The 14,629-nt window shown below is 37.9% G+C and overlaps 1 protein-coding gene across 1 annotated transcript in view; it reads right to left on the bottom strand.

The window, feature by feature from the left end:
* Positions 1–14,629, bottom strand: part of DAB1 (DAB adaptor protein 1) — a 653,733-nt gene that overhangs the window by 392,949 nt on the left and 246,155 nt on the right. The gene's annotated exons all lie outside the window — the stretch shown is intronic.

The following is a 14,629-nucleotide window of genomic DNA, read 5'->3' as shown; positions in this document are numbered from 1 at the left end:
ACAGGAAGACTGGGGTTCGAACTGAGTCTGTCATTTAGCTTCAAGCTAAAAACTGAGTGACTATAGGGAAGTCACTCCCCATTTGAGCCTTAGTCGACAAATTTGTTAAATGTCACTAATATTTATAGTACCTAGTTAATGACATTTTTGTGATTGAAGTTCAGTTGAGACGGTTTGTGTAAAGCACATTACAGACTCCTCAACAGTATAAAATGCCACTGCTGCGGTGGTTGTTATTTTCTTTATATTTGGTTAAATTGGAATAGAAATGGTTCTGGAATAAGTCATCCTCTTGTTATCCTTACATGCATACAGGTGGATACAGTGATGGGCTTTTTGTAATTCAATGAAAGTGTTGGGAGGGAAATATCTTCTGTAGACTCATTCACCCGTTAAATACTGGGGACGACTCCAAGGATAGCAGGACGATGCAGGTGACATGGAGATACCTCATCCTTTTCCTACATAACTGTGATCTCTTGCCCCAAGGAGCTCTATGTTTTGAGAACTTTTCATTACGCTTGTTGTTCAGTCCTGTCTGACTCTTCCTGACCCCATTTGGGGTTTTCTTGGCACAGATACTGGAGTGGTTTGCCATTTCTTTCTCCAGCCCATTTTACTGATGAGGAAAGTGAGGCAAAGGTGTTAAGTGACTTGACTATGGTCACACATCTGAGGTCAGATTTGAATTTAGGAAAATAAGTCTTCCTGACTCCAGGTCCAGCACCTTTATCCACTCTGCCATCTATACTTAGTTTGGAGAGTATGAGTTTTTGGCATGCAGACAGCTGGTTTTAAAGTTCTTAAAGTTTTGTGTATCAATATTGTATCTGCTGCTTTATAATAATTCTTTGCTTCCAGTAATTTATCTGTAGAATTCACAGGGATATTTAGGGACTGGTATTTATACTTTGGGAATTTGTCTTCTCTTGGTTCATGAGTAAACTTCAGCGGTTTAATTCTAGTTGATTTTGTCTTTCTAGGTATTTGTTGGATGTTGTATTTTTGCAATTGGGCGTACTTTGCAGTTTCTATGATTTCCTTGCTAAATGAACATCAAGCAAGAAATAAATGTTCCTTAAGGATGAACTTTTTTTTGTAATTTTTGTTGGCAGTTATGTGATCTCATATAACTATCAACAATCTTTCCATTTTTTAAAACAAATACTTTAGGTTCATTCATTTGTTTGATTCTTTGTTGGATGAATCCATGTCTGATGTCACACACCAAGGGCCTTTTGGTTCAACTTGCAAATCTTAGCCATTTTATAGCCTCTATCTGCAGGTAAACTACTTTGGGTCATGTTCAGTAAGTACATAATGCTTTTTTATCGCTCTTATGCTTCTTTATTGTAGCCCTATAATAAGTTCTCTAAATTTTTATTCTCTTTATCATGCCATCTGAGACCATCTCAGAGTTGTTATTACGGTTGGCTCATTCCTTCCATATTTGGATAGAGTTCAAATGAAAACAGTCCAAGGACGAGTTACCATTTTTCTATTATCATTTTTTATATTTAATATTCATTATTCTATTGCATAGGTAGAGGAAATGATTGTTTTTTGTTATGGGAAAAACATTGGGATGTAAGTTTGTCTTGCTGAAACTTGCTGAAGACATCTGGATGCAACTTCAATAGCAGAACAAAAGAGTTACCTTATGTTTCTTAGTTTGGTCCCTCATTTTAAGCTCTTCTACTAAGTTTCTGTGTTTTCAAAAGTTTTTCCATGCAGTTTGGAGATTCTTTGTACTCAGTATAGCAATCCCTATTTTAAAGATTATTCCTTAACTTTTATGGATCAATGTTCTATCAAAACAATTTCACCAAAAGTTCTAAAAACAAATGAACAAGCAACTGGGAAATAAGATATACAGGCAATGGGGTATAGAAATCTGTCTTGCCCTACAAGAAAGTAAGGGGGAAGGGGATGGGGGGAGTGGGGTTATAGAAGGGAGGGCAGACTGGGGAAAGGGGCAATCAGGATACATGCCATCTTGGGGTGGGGGAGGGTAGAGATGGGGAGAAAATTTGTAACTCAAAATCTTGTGGCTGACCACATCTGAGGGGCTTCGCCACCAGATTTAACCCAGGGCTCTGTTCTCTGGGATGGGGGGAGGGGGAGCTGAGTGGGAAGGGGCAACAAGGGATGGACACCCTTGTCATTTTTTCCCTTTTTTGGACTTTGAATAAATGTCCATTTTTGAGGCCAAAGGAAAAAAATAATTTTATCTTCGATGATGTTCTCGTTTCAGGATAACTAATTTGTGGAATTTTCAAGGATGTTTTAGTTTGTTTTTGATGTAGAGGGATGTGTCAACCATTAGTTTATGAAAAAGTGAACCTGTTGTAGTTTGTTCTTATGATTGTATCTTCTCGGTATCTAGCACATGCTCTGTCTTTGTAGTCTTCATTGATATTTTGCGGTTTCCACCGCTTTGTTGCATAATCTGCATTATCTATATGCTCATTCATCTTGATATGCATTGCTGTAGTTTCTGGTAGCAGTATCTATATCCTGAGTGGATATAATCCTTCCATTTCTATAAACAAATCTGCTTGACTGGTTTGGCCATTTAGCCAACATGTCTGTTTACAAATTGTTGGCTGGCCTCACGTGGATATTGTCCATAGAGATCTTTTAATTCTTCTCTTGGATCTTAGAAATCTTTTGGACTCTGTCTAGAGGCAAGCCATGTTCAATTACAATCAACAAATGCAGTGGCATATACCCGTGGTCAGCCTTTACTGTTGCTCTGTGAAATGAAGTTTGTGTTCCAAAAAAGATTTCTGAAAATTTTACCAAGTTTATCCTCTTCTATGAGAATATCCATTAGATTGCAAGGTTCTCAAGGTTAGGCACTATCTTTTGCTTTTTTTTAATCTCCAGCAATTAGCATGGTGTCTAGCAGATAGCAGGCATTTAATAAATGCTTATGTATTTACTGACATCTATTGAAACCTACCCTCCCTTTTGACGAGGAAACTTTAATCTTTCTGTACTGCCTTGAGATAACGAGCCCTGTGTTTCATATATTTTTGTTTGGATACAAAAATCTATATCTATTATCATCCAGTCTACTCTGGCAAAAGTAAACATTAATATGAGTCTTGTATAGGCATTAATTATTCTAAATGTGTTCTTCCTACTAAGCTTCAGCTTCAGTATGAGTGTCTGTCCCTAACATATTCAGTTTCAGCTTTAATTTTGATATGCATATGCTAAATATAGCCTGTCTGAAGGTAATTAAGATTCTTTATGGAAAACTTTTCTTATTTAAGTATTTTAAGTATATTTTAAGTGCCACCTTCATTCATTAGTTCAATTTGACTTCCGGACTCAAGCCTTAAGCCTTCATTGTCACTTCTTTGGTGCACATTAAGAATTTTGAACTCATCAAGTAGAAACAACATTTTATATGCTGGGAATTTATCCACTAGCCCTACCCCAAAGAAGTAAAAGAAAGAGAAAAAAGATAAATATGTACAAAGATATTTATAGGAGTTCTTTCTATAGTGGCAAACAAATAGAAATCAAGAATGCGCTCGTTCATTGGGAAATAGCTTTTCAAATTATGGTGATAGAATATGATTGTGCCTTAAGAATGACAAAGAAGATGGTTTTAAAGAAGCCTGGGAAGACTTGTATAAACTGTTGCAGAGTAAAGTGAGCAAAATAAGAAGAAATTCATACAATAACATTGATATCAAAAGGACACACAACTGAAAAAAAACCCTTAAAAACTTTGATCACTACGACTAGCTGTGATTCCAAGGTCCAGTGATGAAGCATGCTACCAAACTCCTGACAGAGAAGCAATAGGCTCAGGGAGCAGAAGGTATATAGCTACATGAAATTGATGTAATATAAGTATATATTTATATCTTTCTATATACATATATGTGTATATATTCTGTGCCCTGAGTACCTCACTTTTTGAAAGTCATGCTTACAATAAACATACAGTTTTTTCTCCCTCCAAATTCTCCATTGGGGGAAAAAGAAAAAGAAAACTTGAGTAATAAATGTTTAGTCCACCAAAAGAAATTCTGGCCATCTACAGACATGTCAAGGTTTTCTTTTTCATTTTTCTCAATAAAGGAGGTTGGGAGAAGAGCAAAAAAACCTGTTTATTAAATTAAAAAAATAAATTTGAAACAAAATGTAGTAAAATAAAATCTGAAACATTAAGGGAAAACATCCATGAGATGGAGCAGCAGTTTAATGTGTTTTGAGGAAGTTGCCATGTAACTCGGTGCCGTCTGTGAACATCAAGGGATTTTTTGCTCTGAAAGCCATGCCCATTTCTATGTGGGAATAATGATATTGGACTTAAGTCTGGGCAGATCAATAGTGACCTTCAAGGGTCTTCCTCCTGATGCCACATTTTATTTCCAGTATTATTGTGGAATGTGACATGTTTGAAATGGAATACAGTTTTCCATGTGGACATCAAATGCGCTCATGTTCACGCTATGCATGGAATCATTTATTCATATGTTTGTAAGGGATGATTAAGACAGTGGCTGAGTCAGAGGCTTTGTGATAACTAATAAAGGCAGTATCAATGTAATGGCATTTGCAGGTGGCTTGTTCTTGTTCAATAATTGTCAAATTGATCAGGAGCTATCATTTCCCCAGGGCATTTTGGTACACTCCTTTTGCTCCTTAGTCAATATATTTTCCTTCCTTCCTTCCTTCCTTCCTTCCTTCCTTCCTTCCTTCCTTCCTTCCTTCCTTCCTTCCTTCCTTCCTTCCTTCCTTCCCTCCTTCCGTCCTTCCTTCCCTCCTTCCTCCTTCCCCCCTTCCTTCCTTCCCTCCCTCCTTCACTCCTTCCCCTCTTCCTTCCTTCCTTCCTTCCTTCCTTCCTTCCTTCCTTCCTTCCTTCCTTCCTCCCTCCCTTCCTTCCTTCTTCATTCCCTCCCTTCCTTCCCTCCTTCCCTCCCTCCCTCCTTCCTTCCTTCTTCATTCCCACCCTCCCTTACCTCCCTCCTTCCCTCCTTACATCCTTCCTTCCTTCTTCATTCCCACCCTCCATTTCCTCCCTCCTTCCCTCCCTCCTTCCCTCCCTCCTTCCCTCCTTCCTTCTTTCCTTCCTCCCTTCCCTGATGCAACCTGTGAATGCTTTGTATAGCATATGTAAACATATATTTGGCCTATTATTTGGAGTAGTCACTGGCATTCACACTTTTTAGAAATGCGCCTGTTATTCCTTCCATTAAAAATGATGCAATCAGCCTGCCCTAAGAGAGGGAGCCTTTGAAGTGATTTGCTACTAACTCGGACACTGCTATGGACATGAGGCAGTGATCATTTATTTTATTGGATCTTTCCCTTCATAATTTCATAGGACAGCTAGAGTGCCAGGCACCATCCTTCATGTAATCATTATCATTCATTATACTATTATTTCTTTTTCTCATTTGATTTAATGAGTTTTGATGTGTTGGACTTCCCTCAGCCATTGTTGTTGTGTGTTCAGACATGTCCAACTCATTTGACCTCATTTGGGATTTTCTTGGCAGAGATACTGGAGTGGTTTGCCATTTTGTTCTCTACTCATGGTAGAGATGAGGAAACTGAGGCAAATAGAGTTAAGTTGCTTAGGTCACAAAGCTAGTAAGTGTCTGAGGCTGGATTTGAACTCAGGAAGATGAATCTTCCTGACTCCAGGCCCAACACACTATCTACTGTACTACTTAGATGCTTTGATTAATTGTACCAAAGCAGAGTAATTGAAAAAAGCATTAGCCATCTGCTCTAACCACTATAAATGAATATATTTTCTTATAATATTTGTAGGAAAGTGTGCAAACATTTACCAACATGAATGCAACAGTATATGCTTTACCCATTGCCATGGTAAGGAGCAGAGCAGGAAACATAGAGCTATTTTGGAATATTCTTAAAGACAGTTAAATAGTAAAACTACAGCAATGTATTAGACAATATTTTTAAAGAACAGCAAAAAAAATATTAAAAGGTTACATCAATGTCTAGCCAATATGGGCAATAGAAAAATTGGACACAGAATTGCTCAATTAAAGGCAATGAAAAATGTTTTATGCAGAATGGAATCCAGGAAATAATATATTCAATATCAACTAAAAATATACATTATAGATGTCTGAAATGCAGACACATTAAAGGAGAGACAGAGAGGCAAAAATAGAGACAGAGATATAGAGACAGAGGCAGACAGAGAGACAGAGACAAAGAGAAAGAGATATGGAAGAAAGAGGATGTGGAATATTTCTAGTGTCTGTGTTTGAAGGAAGGCCACTGAAACTGGAGTCAAGGAGAATTACATTCAAATCATGCTTTGGGTATTTACTACCTGTGTAACCCTAGGAAAGTCAGTTAAACTTTTAAAGCCTCAGTTTGTTCATCTGTAAAAATATGGAGTTGGACTTTGTGGCCTTTAAGATCCCTTCTAATTCTAAATCTATGATCTATGATGTTATGTTTCTATTAGTTTTGTTCATGCAATCAAATTCAAAAGCAGCTTTCAGAAATTCCAATCTAAAGTACACCTATCTCCTTTTCAACATCACTCAAATTGGCATTATTTTATTAACATAAGTAAGTTAATAAATTTAAGAATACATTCATATGTTTCATCAGGTAATACCTGAGAATTTTTGTTAAATATAGATTTCCAGTGCCTTCAAAGTCCTCAACCTTTTTTTCTTTTCTGTTTAAGTAACTCCTCAATTTTTATTCTTAATCTACTCAGGACATAGGAATGATTTTTTTTTTCTTACTATTGCTTTCCTTTGGTCTATAATCCATTATCATGCACCTTGCAATTGAGGATAACCTCACCAAAAAGCACAAAAAATCTTTGCCTGTAATTAATAAAATCACTTTTCCAGATTGGTTATAGTATAATCCTGGTACGTAGTAAAGTATGGATGTCTTTAGCCTGTTTCATGTAATCTTGTGGTTTACTCATGGCGGGGGAAGGGTGGCAATGAAGCATTCTGAGCATGTTAGAAATTGGCATTTCTTTAAAAAATAATTTATTTTTTATTGCATTTTCAGTTCCAAACTTTCTCCCTTCCTCCTTCCCCATACTATGCATACTTCTATTTATCAGTTCTGCCTTGGGAGGTGAATAGTATCTTCCTTCATAGGTCCCTTGTAGTTGAGTATTTATAATACTGAGAATAACTTAGTCTTTCACATTTGTTCTTCAAACAATATTGCTGTCATTGTATACGATGTTCTCTTTGTTCTGCTGATTTCATTCTTCATTATTTTATACAAGTCTTTCCATTTTTTTTCTTACAGCACAGTAGTATTCAATCATACTTATATACCAGAGCTTGTTTGGCCATTGCCCAGTTGGTAGGCATCCCCTCAGTTTCCAATTCTTTGCTACCACAAAGAAAACTACTATAAATATTTTATAACATATAGGCACTTTTCCTTTTCCCCTGATCATCTTGGGAAACAGACTTAATAGCTGAGTCAAAGGACATATACAAGTAATCTACTGTTTTATAAACTCAGACTCCAGCATCTAGGATAAGAACCCACTATTTCACGAAAACTGCTGGGAAAACTGGAAAATACTATGGTAGAAACAAAGTATAGAACAACTTCTTACACCATATACCAAGATAAAGTCAAAATGAGTACATGATTTAGATATAAAGGCTGATATTATAAGCAAACTAGGAGATCGAGGAATAGTTTACCTGTTATATTTATGGAGAAGGGAAGAATTTATGACCAAAGATGAGATAAAGAACATAATGCAAACTGGATGATTTTGATCACATTAAATTGAAAAGTTTTTGCATAAACAAAGCCAAGCAACTGAGATTAGAATGGAAACAGAAATCTGGGAAACATTTTATATATCCAGTATCTGTGATAAAGGCCTCATTTCTAAAATATATAGAGAACTGAGTCCAATTTATAAGAATACAAGTCATTCCCCAATTGATAAATGGTCAAAGGATATAAAAAGGCAGTTTTCAGATGAAAAAAAATAAAGGTAGCTATAGTCAGCTGAAAAAATGCTCTAAATCATTACTGATTAGAGAAATGAAAATCAAAACAACTCTGAGGTACCACATCACACTTTCAGATTGGCTAACATGACAAAACAGGAAAATGAAAAATGTTGGAGAAGATGTGGGAAAATTGGAACACTAATGCATTGTTGGTGGAGTTCTGAACTGATCCAACCATTCTGGAGAGAAATTAGGAACTATGCCCAAACAGCAATTAAAATATGCATATCTTTTGAACCAGCAATACTGCTTTTAGGTCTGTATCCCAAAGAAATCATAAAAATGGGAAAAGACCCACATTTACAAAAATATTTATAGCAGCTCTTTGTGTGGTGGCCAGGAATTATAAATTGAAGGGATGTCCATCAATTGAGGAATGGCTGAACAAGTTGTAGTTTATGAACATAATAGAATACTATTGTGCTATGAGGAAGACTTATATGAACTGATGCTGAGTGAAGCAAGCAGAACCAGGAGAACATTGTACACAGTAACAGCAACATTGTATAATGATTAATTTTGACAGACTCAACTCTTCTCAGCGATGCAAGGATCTAACACAACTCCAAAAGACTCCTGATGAAAAATGTTAAATGTTATCCACATCCAGAGAAAGAAATATAGAATCTGAATGCAGATCAAAGCATAATATTTGCGCTCTCTCTCTCTCTCTCTCTCTCTCTCTCTCTCTCTCTCTCTCTCTCTCTCTCTCTTTTTCTCTCTCTTGTTTTATTTTGTTTCTTCTGTCTTGTGGTTCCTCCCATTGGTTCTAATTCTTCTTTACAACATGACTAATGTGAAAATATGTTTAATATGAATGTATATGTAGATCCTCTATCAAATTGCATGCTGTCCCGGGGGGGAGGGGAGGAAGAGGGAGAAAATCTAAAACTCAAAATCTTATGGAAGTGAATGTTGAAAACTAAAAAGAAATGATTTTTTTAAAAAGGGGAAAAGTATATACATAGCTTTATAACTCTTTGAGCATAATTCCAAGTTGTTCTCCAGAATCGTTGCATTAATTCACAGTTCCACCAACAGCATATTAATTCTCAATTTTTTCACATCCCCACCAACATCTATCACTTCTCCCTTCTATTATTTTAGCCAATCTGATACGTGTGGGATGATATTGGTATTTCTTATTAGTTCCCATGGATCTTGTTTCATTGTGGTTCCAGAACTCCAATTCCTCCACCCCTCTGATTTCTACATAAAAGAGATCATTGTGATAGGTTTAATAGAGCTAGTCTACAAATCTATGCTTTTCCATTTATTTCTAAGATTAATAGGAACAGTTTAATCACACTGTTCAAGGTGCTAACCCAAGGAATGATGTTTCCCGAGCCTAATTATATGATATTTCAAGGGTTATTGTCCCACCTTCCTACCTACCATTTAGTGGCCTGCCCAGCATTTCCTTACTTTGCCATTCCAAACCTTCCTCTTCCAGTTGTCACAATATGGACAATGGGTTGGGACTTACAATAAAAATTATCTTATTCTCTTTATCTTTTAAAGTGGGGTTCAGATAGAAATGATCCACAGACAAGTTGCTACTCTTTTATTTTCAATATTCTGTGGACTATTGCTGAAGGGGATAAAATGATTGCTATTAGTAATTGCACAAGAAAGCAGACATCTAAGCTCATCTTTTGTAGACTTGTTAAAGATGTATTACTACTGCTGCTCCTGGTGGTGGTGGTGGTGCTGTTGCTGATGCTACTGCTGCTGCTACTACTACTACCACTACTACTACTACTACTGCTACTGCTACTATTACTACTACTCCTACTACTTCTACTGCCACTACTACTACTACTACTACTACTACCACTATTACTACTACTACTACCACTACTACTACTACTACTACTACTACCACTACTACTACTACTACTACTACTACTACTACTACTACTACTACTACTACTACTACTACTTCCCATTAATGTCCTACATGCCTAGAATGCTTTCCCTCTTCACTTCTGCATTCTGGCTTCTTTGCCTTCTTTCAAGATTCTGATCAAATTCAATATTCTTCAGATCTTTCCTGGTCCAACTGCTAGTACAGTCCCTCTAAGATTACCTCTCTCTCTGTCTCTCTCCACACACACGTGCAGACCTATGTGCATACATATACACAGAGATCAATAGATATGGATACATAGAGGCATAGATAGCTTTTTCTCTACCTATATGTCATTTATACCTAGTTCTTTCCATGTGGTCTCCCCTTTAGAGTTCAGGGCAGGAAGTGTTTGAGCCATTATTTGTACCCCTAGCCCTTAGCACAGTGCCTGTCACATAATAGGAATTCAATAAATACTTGCTGACTGGCTGACTGGCTGAAATATGAATTATTATGACCATTTTTCTTCTTCTTATTTTGGTACTGGTATGTGTTTTCTATCAGTGTGTAGCACTCTTCCCCTTAATACCAACCAGCAATGTATTTGTAACTTAGGGTTTTAGCAAGTTGTTTAAAGCCACTGAGAAGCTATGATTTGCCCAAGGTCACGCTGCTAGTTGTGCCAGGGACAAAGACTGAACCCAGGTCCTCCTGGTTCATGGTTGACCCTCTATCCAGTATGTCCTCCCAATACAATGTAAGCTTCTTGAACACAAGGACTTTTTATTTTTGTCTTTGTATCACCAATGCCTAGTACAGTAGCAGGCATAAATTGAGTGACTAATTAATGCTTATTGCTTGCTTGGTTGATTATTCATTAAAAAAAAGTGAGGTCCTTGGGGGCAGACTAATTTTTTTCCTTTGTATTGACAATCTCTAGCAAAGTGGCTCGCACATAGTAGGTACTTAATATGTATTTCAAGATTAGTTGAATGTCTTTCATGGTCTATCATTAAACGGAGGAAAAAAAAGAAATCTAGCAGCTACTGCATTGGGAATTGGGGATAGGAAGTTTCTCTCATAGGCAACAGTTTCTTGAAAAGTTTTATTTTATTCTTTTTGGTTACAGTCTTTTCTTCTTCCAGCTGTGTCATAATAACACTAATGTAGTGGGTTTTCTCATGGCTTCTCTCACTCACCCATGAAAATTTAATGAGGCATTTAGGGCCATTACGTCTGGAGTCAATGGGCTAAGCATATTTTGCCTAATGCACTTGCTGGAGAGCCAAGAGGTCCATTGCTGGCACACAGCGAGCCATCGAGAGAGCCTCCCCTCTACACAAAATTCACGAGCCATTAAACTTATTCCCTAATAACAGCTTCTGTACAAATGGAGGCCGATGCAAACGGAGGCTGTCACACACCTCCTGAAAAAGATAGCAATTTACATATAGACAAGAAAAAAATGGGTGAGGTCATTGGCAGGATAGAATCTTAGGAGACTGGTTCATCAGAAGAACCTCCCATAAAGGTGGAATGGCACTCTCATTCCAGCTGCTGCTCTGTTTCCTTGGGTAGCATGACTAGCTAAGAGAGAATTGGAGGTAGGGGAGGCTGGGGGTAGTAGATTAAGAGCTAGAAGGGACCACAGAGGCGATCTAGTCTAACCCCCTCATTTTGTAGATTTGAATATTGAGGGCCGGAAAGGTTAAATGACTTGCCAGAGTCATAGAATCATAGAGCTAGGACTGGAAGAGGCCTTAACAGCCCTCTTACCTAATGCCTTCAATTCTATAGATAATGACATTAAGAACCTAAGAGTGTAAGTGACTTCTTAAGGTCATATGGGTAATAAGTATTTGACATAAATTTGAAACTGGATCATACAGGGAATAGGCCTACAGGCAGTCTGGTATTATAATTAATAATAATAACAAAAACTACTAACTTTTGTCATGCTTTAAGGTATGAAAGGATCCTACATTCACACGCTAAATCAATTGCTGGACTCGTAGCCTGGAAGATCTGCTTTCAAATCCTGCCTCATATGCATGTTATCTGTGTTACCTGGGGAACCTCATCTGGCCTCTCTGAGATCTTGTTTCTTCAGCTGGAAGGTGGGGATAATAATGACAGCATTTGGCTCACAGGGCTTGTTGTGAGAATAAGAGGAGATAATCCACGGAAAGAGGACATGAAATTGAGCTACTGTCATTATGAACAGCGGACCCTGGGATTCCAACCCAGTCCTCTGAGACTCCAGATCAAGGGTCCTCTAGCCTTTTGTGTGTCCTGGACCTCTTTGGCAGACTGGTGAAGCCAATGGACTCATCCTCAGAATCATGTTTTTAATATATAAAATAAAATATACGAGGTTAAAAAGAAAACCAATTATGCTGAAACAGTTTTCCAAATATATATACATACATATATACATGTGTATATATGTATGTATATATGTACACACACATTCACATGCAACATATATATGTATGTACATGTAAATTTATGTGTGTATATATGCATATGTATGTATGTGTATGTATATATGTGTGTGTGTGAGTGTGTGTGTGTATACATACACACACTCAACAAGCTCCCAGACCCCAAATTAAGAATTCCTGCTCTAAAATGAGTGAACCGTCCATTGTAACCATACTGCTTCCTATAAAAAATGACTCAAAACCTTACAAGAGATAGCTTCTTCTCTGCTTGGGATTTTCCTTAAGAGAGTCTTCTAACTCTAAGGATAATAATTAAATCCTCTATATTCCTATAGTACAACATATATGTTATTCCCCTTAATATGTAGATCATATTGCTTTTCTTCTCAGTGGGTGGGGGAGGACTGAAGGGAGGGAATTTAGAATTCAATCTTTTTTTTTTAAAAGGGAATATTAAAAATCAATAAATAATAAATTTACTTTATAAAAATGTAGAGCACCCCTGTAAGGTACAGAATAAAAGTATTCCTATCCTCATTTTACAGATGAAGAAACTGAGTTTCAGAGGGGAGAAGTGACCTTCCCCAGGTCACACAGATAGTAAATATCACAGCTCCAACTGGAATCCAAGGCCAGCCTTTGTTCCTCAGGGGACTGTAAAATGTTTTGAGGACAGGGTTGAACACTCAAATGTTTTAAGCTCCTAAAAGACCCAGCTTTGCTCTTATGAAATACCTCCTTCACCTGCCTTTCACCTTGTCCCATTTTCACTTGACATCATGATTCTGGTCTCTGAGGGACACACAAGACACTAGCTTGGCAAAGAACTGGAAAAGGGGGCAGATTTAGGAGAATGCTGGATCTGGTAAGGCTTGGGTAAGGGCCCTAAAGTTCACTGCACAGACTCCCTTGGAGCCAGGCCAGAGGCAGCAGGGCATGGCAGGGTCTTCCCCACACTCCTGGTGGAAAAAAAGGAAAAAGTATGGGTTAGCATCCCCAGCCACTGCTGGCCAATGCCCATCTGTAATCTTCAAAAGTCCAGACTCCAAGAGAGAAAGAAACAGTTGATATTATCAGGACAAATATAGACCGAGGCAGATCACAACCTTCCTTACCTTAGTTGATTCAATTAAATTCGGTCCAGTCCAATTCAATTCATTTCAATCCAATTCGATTTAATGCATATTCATTAGGCCCAAACAAAACCGCAGCTTCTACGGGAAGCCTTTTTCGCCCCCAAAACTTAAGGGCTAATTTCTTCCTTGTTCAAATTACCTTCCACTTGCATTTTATATATGTTTTAGAGACATAGTAATTTCCATGTTGTCTCCACTTTGGAATGTATGTTCCTTGAGGGCAGGGACTATCTTTGCCTTTCTTTGTATCCCTAATGCTTAGCAAAGTAGCTGGCACAAAAATAAGTACCTATTAATGCATGTTGACTGACTCACAGATTCCTATGTGCCCTTTGCTTCACTAGGGGCTGGGGATACACGGAGAAAAAACAAAACAGTCTTTTTCCCCAAAGGAGCTTACCTTCTGCTGGAGGGAAACACCTTGGAACAAATGAATAAAATGAAATATAGGAGGGAAATTTTAGGAGCCTGTCCTGCTTCTGCCACCTGTGTGACCACGGGGAATGTGCTTAACCTTTTTGTGCTTCAATTTCTTCATCTGCAAAATGAGTGTGTTGGGCTAAAAGGCTCTTGAGATAGCCTCTAGTCCCAAATCCATGGTCATTTCAGAGCCCAGCATGGATGATCAGGAAGGTCCAGTAGCTTAAGGTGGCTCTTGGGCCAAGCCTTGATGGGAGCTAGGAATACCAAGAGGCAGAGCTGAGGAGAGAGAGCATGCCACGCAGGGGATGGAATGTTGTGCTCTGGAAACAGCAAATAGGACACTTTGGCCAGAATATCAAGTGAATGGTGCACCATTGAATCTTGAAAAGTCAGTTGGAGCCAGATTGTGAGGGGCTTTAAATGGCAAATGAAAGGACTTGTGTTTTATTCTAGAGGGCATGGGGAGCCATTGAAACATCAGGATGTCAGATAGCAGTAACTTTACTGAGTTTCACGGTAGAAGAACTTAATGCATCTTCTTTCCTTGTTCCTTTGTTAAAGGAATCTCAGGCGTCCGGTGGGATGGGAGCAACTTTCCAGGGCAAGTCAGCCTTCTTGGAGTTTGTGGGTAAAATACAGATTTTCAAGACGGGATCAATCAATGAATTTGACTTTATTACTGACCTACTCTATATCATGTACTATAGTAGGCTCTGTAGATCCAAAACCAAAAATGGAAGAACACCTATT

Source organism: Trichosurus vulpecula, chromosome 4 (assembly GCF_011100635.1).
Source record: "Trichosurus vulpecula isolate mTriVul1 chromosome 4, mTriVul1.pri, whole genome shotgun sequence".
In the NCBI taxonomy this organism is placed as follows: Eukaryota; Metazoa; Chordata; class Mammalia; order Diprotodontia; family Phalangeridae; genus Trichosurus; species Trichosurus vulpecula.
Note: the sequence above shows the minus strand (reverse complement) of the source record. Positions and strands in the feature narration are given on the sequence as shown.